The sequence below is a fragment of the Neoarius graeffei genome, chromosome 6 (genome assembly GCF_027579695.1).
Source record: "Neoarius graeffei isolate fNeoGra1 chromosome 6, fNeoGra1.pri, whole genome shotgun sequence".
In the NCBI taxonomy this organism is placed as follows: domain Eukaryota; kingdom Metazoa; phylum Chordata; class Actinopteri; order Siluriformes; family Ariidae; genus Neoarius; species Neoarius graeffei.
In genome coordinates, this window is record NC_083574.1 from 37,732,986 (window position 1) to 37,750,285 (window position 17,300).

General features: G+C 39.2%; 1 pseudogene; it reads left to right on the forward strand.

Annotated features, from left to right (window-relative positions):
* The first annotated feature begins 449 nt into the window (after positions 1–449).
* Positions 450–17,300, forward strand: part of LOC132888273 (uncharacterized) — a 41,182-nt pseudogene continuing 24,331 nt past the window's right edge.

The window sequence follows — 17,300 nt, forward strand, 5'->3', positions numbered from 1 at the left end:
TGGTGACTCTAAATTGACCGTAGGTGTGAATGTGAGTGTGAATAGTTGTCTGTGTCTATGTGTCAGCCCTGTGATGGCCTGGCGACTTGTCCAGGGTGTACCCCGCCTTTCGCCCGTAGTCAGCTGGGATAGGCTCCAGCTTGCCTGCGACCCTGTAGAACAGGATAAAGTGGCTAGAGATAATGAGATGAGATGAGAAAATACACATAGAACAGTGCAAGCTAACTATACAGGACAACAGAACAGTATCAAATGCGAAATGTGGCAGCAAGATCAAGTAAAAAGTAGCAGCAAATAAAAACATCTCACAATAACAAAGAACATGTCCCATAATAGCATTATAAAGTACATACAGTGTGTGCAGTGATGGTAGAACAATAGTAGGTGCTGGGAAAGGTTTGAATAATCCAGGTGGGTGGTGGGGAGCAGCAGTGTGTAGAGTAGTCGCAATGCGTCAGGGAGCTGTTCTAGAGTCTGGTGGTGGTGGTGATGTGGATGTTCTGGCACCTTCTGCTAAATGTCAAGAGGGTAGAGAACCTGTGAAAGTGGTGGGAGGGCTTATCCACAGTGCTGGTGGCTTTGCAGATGCAAAATTTGTGGTAGGAGGTGTCAGTGGTGGATAAAAAGACCCTGATGATCTTCTCAGCTGTTCTCACAATCTGCTGCTGGGTCTTGCGGTCTGAGACAGTGCAATACCTATACCAGACAGTACAGGGTGTTTCAAAAAATCTGATATAATTTCACAATCTAATAACTTTGCCAATTCTTGTTCAATTGACCTCAAATTTTAACAGCATGTGTGGAAACAGGTCAAAATTTTATGATGAATGTTTTTTGTTTTTATCTTTTTAGGTATAGAAACGGAATTCACTGGAAAAGAAAAGGCATTTTGTATGTTATAAAGTACATACAGTGTGCAGTGTACAGAGTATGCTCGAACACAGATGAACAAGACTGTGCAGTGTGCATTTATGAGAGAATTCTCTAAAAATGTACCAACTGAAATACAGATTTGGACATGGCACATACAGTTCAAAGAGGAAGGCTGTCTGTGTGTGTCTGTGTCTCAGGCGGCGTGCATATTGAAAATTTGTGAAATTGTTCATGGAATCCATATACCTTTGAATTTCTTATTCAAAATTTGAGGAATAAATCTTCTATTGCTCAACATTAAGCCTGTTCAGTTTCATTTGCCTAGACTATGTAGTTTCTGGGATACTTACTTCTCAAATATCACATTTTTTGAAACACCCTGTAGATACAGTTTCAGTACAAAAGCTGAAAGGAGCCATGATGAAAATGGTCAACATTTTCACAGTTATAGTCCTCAAATAATGTTACTTCCAACGTAATCTTGAATCTTTATTTTGGAGATATCATCTCTAAATTGATTGGCAAAACATTATTTGGCAAAAACATATGCAACAACCTTTCAACCTTCATCCATCCATCCATCCATCCATCCATTATCTGTAGCCACTTATCCTGTACAGGGTTGCAGGCAAGCTGGAGCCTATCCCAGCTGACTATGGTTGAGAAGCAGGGTACATCCTGGACAAGTCATCAAGTCATCATGGTCAATTTAGAGCCACCAATTAGCCTAACCTGCATGTCTTTGGGGGAGACCAGAGCACCTGGAGGAAACCCAGGCAGACACAGGGAGAACATGCAAACTCCACACAGAAAGGCCCTTGTCGGCTGCTGGGCTTGCACCCAGGACCTTCTTGCTGTGTGGCGACAGCTACACCACTACACCACTGTGCTGCCCTTTTTAATCTTCACAGAACCCATATTGCCAATAATGATACCACCTGGTAATATATGGTATGTACCCACTTTCCCACCTTATATTACTAATTACTTTTACACTTAGCCCTGACCTCAACCCCACTGAACACCTTTGGGATAAACTGAAACTCTGACTGTGCACCAGGCCTCCTCACCTAACATTGGTTGTGACATAACATTTTCTTACTAATGCTCTTGTAGCTTAAATGGTAAATCCACACAGCCATGCTCCAAAGTCTACTGGATAGCCTTTTCAGAAGAGTGGAGGTTATTATAACAGTAAAGATGGACTAAATCTGGAATGGGATGTTCAGCAAGTACATATGGGTGTGATGTTCAGGTGTCCATGTACTTGCAGCTCCTTTTTCATCTTATGTTTTTATCATTTATTACCAAAATTTCTAGTTGGATGTCATGATGCCAGGAGTGAACACTGCTGACCTCCACTTTTCTGCCTGTTGTACTATTTATTGGTTACAATGCAACATTGCAATCACCCAACCATCCTAAGCCCTTCTTATCTGTTAAGCCTTTTCCTGACCATCACCAAAGATACATTACCAAATCCACCACCAAGCATGGTGGTGATGCAGCCAGAAACAAAGGCCAAAGCTGAACTGTTTTATTCTTTTTTATTTTTATGTTTTATTTTTTAAACAGTCTGTAAAGGTGCATTAAATATGATTCACAGGACATTTCTGCCACAACATAAATGGAGTGGAAGACTGATGTGGTACATGTTCATGAAAGCCTTTCTCAGGAAAATGATGTATGAAATCCAATCACAAGTGAACACTGGAGATGCATTCATAACAACAGGTATGAATGGCCATGCATCTTGGTTGTCCACTTGTGATCTGATCACCTTGGCCAGATGTTAATGCAAGGTGTGAATGGGGCCCTATAAATAATTTGGAGACAATCCAGTGTACAGACAGGAGGTAGAGACAAGACTAAATGAAAACAAAGAATATGTTGCAATAAGGGTATGGGATGTGCTAATACTAGAGACTCCTTCCAAAAATGCTAAATAAAAGTCCCCTCACAGAATTTCACCATCTCTACAATTACGCATTTTAACTAGAAGGACACTCGGTAGAGTGTATACCTCGGCCAAGCCACATGTTCAGAGTTGCATCAAAACCTAATCAATTGTTCCTTGGCCCATGGTCCACCTTTGCTCAAAATGTCATCAAAATCGTTCACTTCTTTTTGAAGTACACTTTGAAAAAAAAAAATTCTGGATCCACATACATGTCCGGAGTTGCATCAAAATCTAATCACTCGTTTCTTGGCTCATGGTCCACCTTTCCTCAGAATTTCATTAAAATCTGTTCACTGCTTTTTGAGTTACTTTGGGAACAAACAAACAAATGAAAAGTCGTGCAGAGCATGATACTTGTGAAAATCACAAAGAAACGGAAGTTATGGCCGAATAGGTATTTTTACAAGATTTGACCTTGGTGACCTTGACCTTTGACCTTAACCCACCCAAAATTAATCATGTCTTTGTGTGACCCTAGTGAGCTGTCCTGTGCATTTTAGTGAAGATTGGTCAAAATGATAATGCTAGAGCACCAACAAACAAACGGACAAATGGACAGGTCAACAAACTTGCAAAAATCTCCGATGTTCACAAGTAACAAACAAACAAATGGAAATGAAAACATAACCTCCTCCAACAAAGATGGTGGAGGTATTAGGTTTCTTTTTAAGCTTAATGTGGAGTGTACACCATACAAGTTTCTGTGTATGAGTTGTTACAATAGAAATTATAATATATCACAACCCCGATTCCAAAAAAGTTGGGACAAAGTAGAAATTGTAAATAAAAATGGAATGCAATGATGTGGAAGTTTCAAAATTCCATTTTTTATTTAGAATAGAACATAGATGACATATCAAATGTTTAATCTGAGAAAATATATCATTTAAAGAGAAAAATTAGGTGATTTTAAATTTCATGACAACAACATCTCAAAAAAGTTGGGACAAGGCCATGTTTACCACTGTGAGACATCCCCTTTTCCCTTTACAACAGTCTGTAAACGTCTGGGGACTGAGGAGACAAGTTGCTCAAGTTTAGGGATAGGAATGTTAACCCATTCTTGTCTAATGTAGGATTCTAGTTGCTCAACTGTCTTAGGTCTTTTTTGTCGTATCTTCCCTTTTATGATGCGCCAAATGTTTTCTATGAGTGAAAGATCTGGACTGCAGGCTGGCCAGTTCAGTACCCGGACCCTTCTCCTACACAGCCATGATGCTGTAATTGATGCAGTATGTGGTTTGGCATTGTCATGTTGGAAAATGCAAGGGCTTCCCTGAAAGAGACGTCGTCTGGATGGGAGCATATGTTGCTCTAGAACCTGGATATGCCTTTCAGCATTGATGGTGTCTTTCCAGATGTGTAAGCTGCCCATGCCATACATACTAATGCAACCCCATACCATCAGAGATGCAGGCTTCTGAACTGAGCACTGATAACAACTTGGGTCATCCTTCTCCTCTTTAGTCTGAATGACACGGTGTCCCTGATTTCCATAAAGAACTTCAAATTTTGATTTGTCTGACCACAGAACAGTTTTCCACTTTGCCACAGTCCATTTTAAATGAGCCTTGGCCCAGAGAAAACGTCTGCGCTTCTGGATCATGTTTAGATACGGCTTCTTCTTTGAACTATAGAGTTTTAGCTGGCAACGGCAGATGGCACGGTGAATTGTGTTCACAGATAATGTTCTCTGAAAATATTCCTGAGCCCATTTTGTGATTTCCAATACAGAAGCATGCTTGTATGTGATGCAGTGCCGTCTAAGGGCCTGAAGATCATGGGCACCCAGTATGGTTTTCCAGCCTTGACCCTTACGCACAGAGATTCTTCCAGATTTCCTGAATCTTTTGATAATTTTATGCACTGTAGATGATGATATGTTCAAACTCTTTGCAATTTTACACTGTCAAACTCCTTTCTGATATTGCTTCACTATTTGTCGGCGCAGAATTAGGGGGATTGGTGATCCTCTTCCCATCTTTACTTCTGAGAGCCGCTGCCACTCCAAGATGCTCTTTTTATACCCAGTCATGTTAATGACCTATTGCCAATTGACCTAATGAGTTGCAATTTGGTCCTCCAGCTGTTCCTTTTTTGTACCTTTAACTTTTCCAGCCTCTTATTGCCCCTGTCCCAACTTTTTTGAGATGTGTTGCTGTCATGAAATTTCAAATGAGCCAATATTTGGCATGAAATTTCAAAATGTCTCACTTTCGACATTTGATATGTTGTCTATGTTCTATTATGAATACAATATCAGTTTTTGAGATTTGTAAATTATTGCATTCCTTTTTTATTTACAATTTGTACTTTGTCCCAACTTTTTTGGAATCGGGGTTGTAGAGAAAGCACATAAATATAAATCTGTGATTTGAATTACAGCTGGCACAATTGTCAGAGCTGCTGTTATAGAAACTGAGTCAACACATTTGAACCAATCAGTCTGAAGAATTCAACAGAACTTTGGAATAAAAATTAAATAAAATAAATACTGTTTGCTGAGATAATACAGTACAAATACGCTTTCATAATAAATGTTTATGCTTTTAGAGCAAGCCATTGCCAAATGAGGTTTGGCTTAAACCTCAGTAACTTTTAAGTTTTAGAGGTTATTTACTGTTTGAACTGTCTAAATAACAAATTTGACTTTCATATATTTGGGACTCAGGGCTTGGCACTAAACTAACTGCAGTTTAAGTAAAAAAAAAAACCAAAACAACCTCCCCCCCCAAAAAAAAAAAAAAAAAAAAAAAAACAGATCAGTCATTTCTGGGATCTTAGACAGGCATGGTGTAAATCATAAGCTGTTAGCAAGATTTAAACACAGGAGCTACTGATGAAGCTAACCAATTATTATTTTATTACACATATAATTTGTGCCTGACATTTATTTTTACTTGATGGGACAATTGAGAGTCTGGCACCGTTTTATATGGTCTTCCAGCACCTTTTTTGTATTTATGCGCAGTAAATATTTCACGATTTCATGCCAGAGAGCTCAATTACATTTGCTAGTCAGGGCAGTAAAACTCCAGCCAATTTTTTTTTTTTGTAAATCCACATTTTTCTGCACGAATAAGCAGGGAAGAACTACATTAATTGATTCAATGAATGGAGCAAAGCCTTCTCCAGCCCCCTCTTGAACTCTGAAATGGTGATTAGAGATGTATAATTGATTGAATTCTTAGAGAGCAGCTCTCTTGGCTTTTTTTTCTGTTTTTTTTTTCTGCTCTGCTGAATTACATGACTTTCATGAGTGACCTTGCCTGCTGTGTTTTCAAAGGACTTGCTCATACAGTACAGTACAGTATAGTTTTTCTGCTTCTAGAGCTTTATTTTTTCCTGGTTTTGATAGCAGATTTTATCATCAATAAAAATGCCACCTTTTTGAATAGATATTTTAGATCAATATCCTCCTTTTATTTTAGCACAGGTAAGCTGAGGCACACACAAAAAACCTGGGACATGAATAAGGACCTTGAAATTTCCACCTTGAAAATTGAACTGTGAATAAACAAAAACACAGGAAACCTTCGTGGATTACTGGTCTATAGTAATCCTAACCAAGTAACAGAATATTTAACAGTTATTCCACAAAATCAAGTCATACATGAGCTGATACCTGATGAGGCACAAAGTGCCGAGTTGGCTAAAAGCCATACACAATGAGACTGAGTGGAATAGCTGTTTTATTCTATCCAAGTTCACTGGATTTTGAGAAACAGAGCATTTTTATTTTTATTTTTTTGCAAATTCGATACAAAACTTTATACAAAACATCTGACAAAATCACTTCTGCTTAGAATGTAAACAAATCGGCGAAATGACAGTAGCAATTTGTGAAAAATGCAATCATGATAATTCTTGAAACATTAAAAAAAGATACGTTCTTACCATCAAATACTTTCATTTCATATTTTGTTGCTTTTTTGTATTTTTTAGGGTTTTGTTTTTGAGTAGAGTTTTTATTTCGTCCTAGGTTAGTTCAGCAACACGCTCAGCCATTTTGTTTTTCTCTACTCACGGTATATGAGCTTATATCCTAGTAGTAGAGTAGCCAATCAGAGAGTGTGATTGCTCAAATCCAGTGAATGTGGATAGAATATTACTTTTTTTCTATCGCTAAACAGATCATTGCAACAAAGCAAGTCTCTATGCCAAGTCATACAGTATGTCTGACATGATGTTTCATGGTGTGTGCACCATCACACACTGCTGAGCTTTAAGTAGGATGTGTATAAACAGAATGCATGATACTGCATTGCATTATTAGGTTTGCGAAGTATTTTTCATGTTACATCTTAGCCAGTTTAATGACATGTCTTAAGGAATGCCCAAAGATTACTTATTCAGCCAGGACTGTACACACACACACACACACACACACACACACACACACACACACACACACTGTGTGTGTAGGTATGAAGAGAGAATTCTGGAGCGCAGTGGAGGTAATTACAGGAAGCGTGCTTTCATTTTTTTCATTTGACTCCCCCTCTGAGTATGATTCATAAGTGGTTGTGAAATTAGGAAAATGTAGGCACACAAACAAAATCTGGCTTTGCAGTAATACACGTTACTGATTTACACTACAGCTGAAAAAGTGAAAGGAAACAGGTCACAAACAAATGGTCATGCTAATGAAACTGAGATGCCGACAGTCTTTAAACTCTTGACTATTAGGCTAATGAATTGTAACATAATAAGTGTGTGATGTTAATTGTAACAATAATGAGAGAGCGCCTTAATGGCTGCTTCCAAAATGGGCATCATGCCCATGTACTTCAGAGTATCAGTCTTTTCTTGAATATACATTAGTTTTTCTTTCTATTTTCTTTCTTTTCAAACTGTGAAAATCAGAATTAATTGAAATCCAAAGAGGCATTTAGAGAGAGAGAGAGAGAGAGAGAGAGAAAGAGACTGTTCATTACTGAATATGCAAACACAAATATAAGCAATATTGTCTGGCATATTTTTACATTGACACAATCATCACTGACAGCAACACAGCTTGAGACAGTAACTTGAAGAGAAAATAATTCAGTTCAATCTGTTAGAGATTTTTACAGCAGGTTTTCTGTTGGACATTTGTGAAAAGATAAAAGTTTCTTATGAAAGAAAAAAAAATAAGGTCGGTTATGTAACATGTTCCCATTAAAGAATAAATTAATTTCTCTTGTGTTGGAAAGGTCAGTGTCATCACTTAAAGCATATATAGTTGTAGTTTAACAAAAGCAAAATGAAAAATTCCCTGTTCTACCTAATTTAGTATTTTAATCTAAATATATGTATCTACACACTCACTTCTAAAATTCTAAGATTCCTGTTCTTGGCTGCAGGAGTGGAACCCAGTGTGGTCTTCTGCTGTTGCATGCTGAGATGCTTTTCTGCTCACCACGGTTGTAAAGAGTTGCTATATTAGTTACTATATCCTTCCTGGCAAAAAAAAAAAAACTCAAACCAGTCTGGCCATGTTCCTCTGACCTCTCTTATCAACAAGGCATTTGTTTCCACTCACAGAACTGTCGCTCAATCACTTGATTTTTTTTTTTTTTGCACCATTCTGTGTAAACTCCAGAGATTGTTGTGTGTGAAATCCCCAAGAGATCAGCAGTTTCTGAAACACTCAAACCAGTCCATCTGGCTCAAACCAACACCCATACCACAGTGAAAGTCACATTTTGAGATCACAGTTTTTCCCATTCTGTTGTTTGAAGTGAGCATTAGCTGAAGTTCTTGATTTGTATCTGCATGATTTTATGCTTTGAGCTGCTGTCAAGGGATTGGCTGATTAGATAACTGCATAAAACACCAGATGGTTGGGTGTTCCTAATAAAGTGGCTGAAGAGTGTATATCATGCAATGATACTATATGTATGTGTTTCTGTTTCTGTTTAGTATGCCAAATATTCATATCTGATATTATCATATCAGCAATGCGCCTGAAGAAGGCATGGCCTAAACCAGAACACTGCTATGCCTCTAGAAACACTGGAAAAAAAGGAAGTAAAAATTCCAGCACTGTGAGCATGTCACAAATAAACATTGTATGTGCATCACACACTGATCTTTCTTTGTCCTGCAGCTTCATATCTGACTTGTTTGCTCGCACCCACATGAAAATGTCGCTTGCCAGCTTGATTGTTTTTACTGCATTCCATGGAGCATTTAAACAGTATCATTAATAGAAAGTAAGAGGGTGGCCGAACAGTGTTAGCGAGCATGCTTATTAACAGTTAGTGAGAGGTGCTGTGAAATGTGTACACACAAAGCTATTCACAGGGCTATACTCAGCTCATGAGTCAAGTTGAATCTTGAGACTTTGGGAACAGGAATTAGAGGGATGTTCCTCTGGCGATGATTAGTCAACCAATTCTCTTTCTTCTGGAAACAGACATGATCTAATTCAAAATAACATTCCCAAAATGATCCTGTTTAAACACCATAATTTGGTAGTGTATCAGTCCTGATAGACACCTACAGCACAGTGCAAAAATCTTAGTCACTTTTTTTTCATGCAAATTTTGTTATAGATTTCTATTTTATGACTTCTACATTATCAAGTCAATACAAAAACATTTTAGAGTCCAAATGTTCATTTTCCAGCACAAAATTAAATGTTACAGAAAAAAAAGTTTGTATCTGAGCAGCATATTCCATAAGAGACTACTTTTCAGATGAAAAAAGAAACCATAACGAAGGCTGCTGGGTTTTGGTGCAAAATTAAGAAGCAAGTGTGACAGTCAAAGTGTCCAGAAGAACTGTGGCTGGTTCTGTAAGATGCTCAGTAAAACCTACAGATAATTTCCTTATAAAACTGCACTCACTGTACCTGAGACTACTATTTTTTTTAAGCAAAGGGTTGACTCGTCTCACACCAAATATTTTTTTCTTTTATTATGGCTTACTGCTTACTGTTTATAGTATTTTTTAATGTTGAAACATCCATCCATCTATTATCTGTAGCCGCTTATCCTGTTCTACAGGGTCGCAGGCGAGCTGGAGCCTATCCCAGCTGACTATGGGCAAGAGGTGGGGTACACCCTGGACAAGTCACCAAATGTTGGAACATTTCATTTTATTATTTTTAAGCCAGGGGCGGCATGGTGGTGTAGTGGTTAGCGCTGTCGCCTCACAGCAAGAAGGTCCAAGTTTGAGCCCCGTGGCCGGCGAGGGCCTTTCTGTGTGGAGTTTGCATGTTCTCCCCGTGTCTGCGTGGGTTCCCTCCGGGTGCTCTGGTTTCCCCCACAGTCCAAAGACATGCAGGTTTGGTTAACTGGTGACTCTAAATTGACCGTAGGTGTGAATGTGAATGGTTGTCTGTGTCTACAGTATGTGTCAGCCCTGTGATGACCTGGCGATTTGTCCAGGGTGTACCCCGCCTTTCGCCCGTAGTCAGCTGGGATAGGCTCCAGCTTGCCTGCGACCCTGTAGAACAGGATAAAGCGGCTACAGATAATGAGATGAGATTTTTAAGCCATTTTTGGTCAACAGCATTTCTGTACATGTGCCTAAGACTTTTGCACAGTACTGTAGATGCCCTTTGAACCTTTCTGGCAAGCTTTATTAAAATAAAAGAATAATAAATAATGAAAAAAATAAAAGAATCATGCTTTTCCAATTCATATTTGTATGGCTATTTTTACATTACCAGGCTGAAGGGACTCAAATGTGATTTTTTTTGCCTTAATGTGACACAGATCTGATGTTTTCATGGCTGTATGAATACAGAAATCTTATCTTTTCAGATCAGATTTGAGTCACTTTCATATGTGGTCCTAAATCCGATACGTATCCAATTCATTGCCATGCAACATGAATGAGAATGATCAGATCAGAATTTAGGTGGCTTTTTGTCTTCCTCAGCCAGCACCAGCAGCATGGCAAAACAACAATGGAGGAGAACGATATTAGCTCCAAAAACAGCAAAAGCTAGCCATCTGGCTTTTTTTTTTTTGCCTTTTTGAGCTGATCATGTACAGCTGGTGAACTGTTTGCTGTCCTCTCGAGCAAAATGTGATGCATGCATTAGATACTACCGCATACATTTAGTCAGTTTTAATACCATGATTCATCTCACAAATATGACATTCTTTGTTGTTGGAGATGCAGGTGACTCATGTAAAAATGTATCAGTGGAACAAGTCCGATCTGAGCAAAAAAATCAGAATTGAATAATGAGGCTTGTAATATAAACATAGCCTATAGGTTTAGAATACATTCTCCATAATAATGTATTCATAATTAACAGTTATTCCACGAAATCAAGTCGTATATGAGCTGATAGCCAGTGAGGTGCATAGCTTTAAGCCATGTATGATGAGACTGAGTGGAATAACTGTTTTATCCTATCCACATTCACTGGATTTTGAGAAATAGAGCAATTTTATTTTTATTTTTTGCAAAGTCGATACATAAAAACTTCATGCAAAATGTCAGACAAAATCATTTCTGCTTAGAATGTAAACAAACTGGTGAAATGACAGGAGCAATTTGTGAAAAATGCTATAATAATAATAATAATTCTTGAAAAAAAGATATGTTCTTACTATCAAACACTTCCATATTTTGTTTCTTTTTTGTATTGTTTTGGGGTTTTGTTTTCGAGTAGAGTTTTTATTTCGTCCTCAGTTGGCTCAGCAACACGCTTCGCCATTTTGTTTTTCTCTACTCATGGTATATGAGCTTATATCCTAGTAGTAGAGTAACCAATCAGAGCATGCGATTGCTCATATCCAGTGAATGCAGATAGAATAATCAGTGACATCCCTAATGTATATTAAATATGTATTACATTAACATGTTTGCATGCATTTCCTTGAAACTACATCTCGGTATAAAAATGAGCAACATGATATAAGTACAGAATCATGGCAATAAGTGCAATAAAACTATTTATGAAACAGCACAGCTTGAGGTAAGTTTATGCAGGAAGTTCTCAGAGGACATAAGGTTGCACAAGCACATGCACATCAGTAAATCCTTGGCTTATGCATATCATAATTAATCACAGCTCGGAGGCCATCACTAAGTGCTGACAGGAGTCAAGCAGTGGTGTTGCCCTCACAACCCTAATGACAGCAGCAGGTTACACAGACAGGCTGACATAGGCTCATGAGAAATATCATGACCAGTGATGTATATTTTTTTCCCTTCTCAAAATGATACTTTTTGAAGCACTGTAATACAAGGACATATTATGTAGTTTTTCTTGGGTTTAATTAGAGTCTTATGTTTTTATAATTAGTCGTTCTTTCACTCAGAGCTCCAGCCTGTGCATATGGCCAGCTGTGTGCCCTCAATACATTGTTCTGTAATCAGTGTTTTTTCAGCAATGTAGCAGCCCATTCTTCATAGTTGTGGCATTTAAAATCTTTCAAATATACAGTCATCTTCTGACTTATTGTCAGCTTCAGACGTATTGTCAGAGTATGCAGTACTGTATATTAAAAGAACAACACAAAATGACTCAAAGTTTTTGAGTCAGATGACTGGTGAATCTATTTTCTTCTAAGAAAACAATCCTATTTGAACTAGAAGGACACTTGGTAGAGTGTACTGTACACCTCCACCAAGCCACATCTTAGAATATCCACAAAAAAAAAAAAAATCCGCATACACATCTGGGTTTGCACCAAAATCAACCGTTCCTTGGTCTATGGTTCACCTTTCCTCAACATTTCATCAAAATCCATCCAATACTTCTTAAAGTTGCATTGGGAACAAACAAACAAACAAACAAACAGGTAAAAACATGACCTCTTTCAAGAAAGTTGTCAAAGGTAATATATTTTTTTCTCAAAACAATGTGGGAAAATCATTTCCATTCCTAGATCATAAATAAAGAAATCAAATTGTCATTTTTGAAAAAAACAAGCTTATTAATGACGAAAATGCTCTGAGGAATCAGCAATTTGCCGCTTTTGACCTTTTCTTGTTTCCTGATGTATAAATGTGTTGCAAAAGTCTTTTTATAATCATTTGCCTCCCAGTCATTTGGGGGAAAAACTGTAAAAAATAAATGTCTCCACCTGTTTAAGCCAGGCTTGTAGTACTCAAGTCCGACTCATGCCCTAATTTTAAAGACTTCAGACTTGACTTGGACTTGAGCACTGATGACTCGGACTTGGACACGTGCATTAACTGCATTCAGACTTGTAAATTGGAGACGATGACTTGGATGACTTAATTTTTATACTAATTTCATGCAAGAGAATGCACATTCACCTGTTCATACGTCATGTTCAGGAACAAACTAATGTTAATGGCACTAAAATGCCTGGAGAGAAGCCCCTAGGATTATCTGCTTTCCTTATACAGATTTATTGTGCAGTGGGAAAAAATGCACTGCTGTGTGTTCCATATGTAGAAGAACTATCAAGGAGACGACGGGGACAACCTCGAACTTCAATTGTCATTGGGCGAGACTCCACCCAGAGAAGTCAGTGTCACATTATGTTCATTGCTCTGTTGATAGCGGGGCTTTCTGACCAATGAACTAGCTAGTGTTAACCCTTTCTCATTTTATTTCCCCTGTTGATAGTGGGCGGGGCTTGCTGAGTGATGAACAAGATTTTTATCTGTAGCCTATTAACTAAAATGGGGCAGTCGAGTAGTAACAGTAGTCCAACACAGTAGCAGAGACGATTTCACATAAAGGCAGCAACAGCCACCATCAAATGTGGTTGGAGTCTTGTTCTCGGACTCGACTCAGGCCCTGTCCACACGGCAACGGATTCAGGTGACTCCGATACAATTGCTTATCGTTTAGGCCTGGCGTCCACACGGCACCGGCGTTTTGGGTGCCCAAAACGCAATCTTTTTGAGAACGGGTTCCAGAGTGGAAAGATCTGGCAACGTTGCCGTTGTGAAGTCGTCTGGATGAGTAGAACGGATTTGTTTACGATGACGTCACAACCACATGACTGTGAGTGCTTCACGCCGGGTAGAAGTGTAACGAATATCACCAGGAAAAAGCCTTACAGAGCACTAGTGAGAGGGAAACACGAGCTTGGATATTATTATTATTATTATGTTCAGTGTTAGTTCACAGTAGTAATGCAAGAAGCAGAATAGTGACAGTAATAGTGAAGCAAAAACATGCAATTGTACAAACACTGCAGCTCTACAGCAAAATATTCATTTATGAAATGGTCTGATTCTTAACACCAGTAGTGCCAATGATCTTCTCATTGCGATGTGATGCGAGTTGTCAACAAATCCTATAACTTGGTTCATGAAACGCGCTTACAAAATATTTTCACTGTGAATATTTGTGTAATGGTGCAATCCCGCCAGCAAAAATAGGGAAAAAAAGGAGCGATCTCACCTCTTCAGATGTTGATTTAAGTCCGACAATACATTCCTCAAAAAGGGCGTAGAGGAGCAAATTAATCCAATTTATTCCGGACCATTAAAGACGCCGCCTTCCGCGTAGAATCATACGTCATCCTCGCCGCCATATTGGATAGGTCAAAGCGGAGAATAAAGATTCATGTGCTGCCTTTAACTGTACCAACAGGTTTACCATCCAAACGAGATCACATGGGATTACCTTTCACAGGTGAGAAACAAATTAATCCATCAACGTGTAGTATTCAATTTATTCCGGACCATTAAAGACGCCGCCTTCCGCGTAGAATCATACGTCATCCTCGCCGCCATATTGGAGAGGTCAAAGCGGAGAATAAAGATTAGCTGCGTTTAACTGTACCAACAGGTTTGCCGTCCAAACGAGATCACATGGGATTACCTTTCACAGGTGAGACTGGAAAAATACTTTTCATTGTATTTGGTCATTATAATGTAATTTTACAAACAGATTTTCCTGACTTTGTGGCTAATATGAAGTCTCGCGCATTATGCGCATGCGTCCTTACTTCTTCTATTGTTCTGGTGTCTCCAAAGGGACCGTCTTACAGCGCCCCTAGAGGTGTGGCATGTGTATTGCATCGTTTTCAGCAAGCGTTGCGTTGCCATATGGACCTGATATTTTACTGATTGTTGCCCATTTGGACGCGATATATTTTTAAATAACATCTCGTTGCCATTGTCGTGTGGATGTAGCCTCAGATCAGTAGTGGACTTGACTCGAAATTTTATTTAATAACTTGGACTTGACTCGGACTTGAACACTGGGGACTTAAGACTGGACTCGGACTCGAGGTTTAGTGACTCGACTACACCACTGGTTTAAGCTGAAGATCACATTCATTACATATTACAAATTTCATACATTTTTAACATAGATCTTTTATGTAAATACAACAGACATCTTCATACGATAAATCTGAAAATGTCACTCATTACATGTTATTAATTAATGCATTTTTTTTCTTGTTGTGCATGCAGGCCAGAGATCATTATTTTTCTTTGATAGGCCTGCCTTCTGGGCGGCACGGTGGTGTAGTGGTTAGCGCTGTCGCCTCACAGCAAGAAGGTCCTGGGTTCGAGCCCCGGGGCCGACAAGGGCCTTTCTGTGCGGAGTTTGCATGTTCTCCCCGTGTCCGCGTGGGTTTCCTCCGGGTGCTCCGGTTTCCCCCACAGTCCAAAGACATGCAGGTTAGGTTAACTGGTGACTCTAAATTGACCGTAGGTGTGAATGTGAGTGTGAATGGTTGTCTATGTCTATGTGTCAGCCCTGTGATGACCTGGCGACTTGTCCAGGGTGTACCCCGCCTTTCGCCCATAGTCAGCTGGGATAGGCTCCAGCTTGCCTGCAACCCTGTAGAAGGATAAAGCGGCTAGAGATAATGAGATGAGATGAGGCCTGCCTTCTATCAAAGCGGTTGGAGCAATTTCCCTTTAATTACCATCTTAATTAATATTTACACACACGTCCCACATGTCATAACAAAACGGAAAGATGCTTATTTTTGGTAGGTTTCGAAGGTTGTAAGGTCAATTTGTAATGTCAAAGGGTCAATCCTAACCTCCTGCAGCATGTGTAATGCTATCATCACTTGCAGACTTGCCGGGACCCGCGGCAACTGAGGCTAGTCTCCATGGCAACACCAGCCGCAGCGCACAATGTCCTTGGTGTGAAGATGGAGGAGAGATATGAACACAAATTGTTCCTTGAAAAGCCTTCCGGCCCTCAGCCCCTGTGTGCCAACTCCCTCTGGTCAGCTTGACATGCATACATGCCCGGGGGAGCGAATGTGAAATTTTGAGAATGGGGGGTGAGGGGGGGCTTTGTCATTCCTCTGTAGAACAAAGGCAACCAGCACTATAGTTTTCATTTTCTACAGGATGTGTGCGTGCGCGCGCGTGCACGTTTAGGTGTTGACTCACATGCTGTACATTGTCCTCATCACTCAGCCTTTATTGATTGGCAACATGTTTATGCATACAGAGAAATAATCATGTTGCTCTGCCTCATCGTATCTTTTCATATGTTTCCTATCCACCATCACACAATGAATATTTGGTGTGCTGTGACGTGAAAATAAGATTTTTACCCCCTCCATGTTATATATAATAGACTAATCAGATTTCTGCTTGGATAACTGTATTTGCTGAAGGATTTTTTTTTTTTATGAACGTATTTGCATCTACAGATGTGTTTTGAATCAGTAACCGACATGTCACACATAGCATTCAAGAACAATACACAATCAAATCAGCAGCACATCCTGAACATTTCCATACAATACACTAAAATGTGTAGATGTGAACATTTCTGGAGACTTTAACAGCCCTTTAACAGCCACAAGAAGAAGAAAATAAAGCAGGTGTAACATCCTTTTGTCACATTTCTTAATAAGATTAACAACAATACATTGTTTAACTGAATCCTTTTTTTTTTATTTTGTGTCTCTACAATACAATTCAATACAATACAATAATCTTTATTACGTAGGTTCCCAAAATGGGGTCTTCATACCTAATTTACAAGTGCTGGAAAAACAAATAATTATACTTACAAATAATAAAATAAATGAAAGTATTCTAAGGAAACATACAGAAAGGAGTTATCAAAACCTAATAAGAGTTTGTTTGTTTTATCTGTAACTGCTTATCCTGTGCGGGGTCGCAAGCTGGAGCCTATCCCAGCTGACCATGGGTGAGAGGCAGGGTACACCCCAGACAAGTTGCCAGGTCATCACAGGGCTGACACACACATAGAGACACAAGCAACCATTCACACTCAAGGTCAATTTAGAGCCACCAATTAACCTAACCTGCATATCCTTGGACTGTGGGAGGAAACCCACGCAGACATCAACAGGGGAGAACATGCAAACTCCACACAGAAAAGCCCTCGTCGTCCACTGGGTTCCAACCCAGACATTCTTGCTGTGAGGCAACAGTGCTAACCACTACACCACTGTGCCACCCTAATAAGAGTATTATTTACAAATGTTATCATCAAACTTAACAGAATTAGTGTACAACCATCCATCATCTGTAGCCGCTTATCCTGTTCTACAGGGTCGCAGGCAAGCTGAAGCCTATCCCA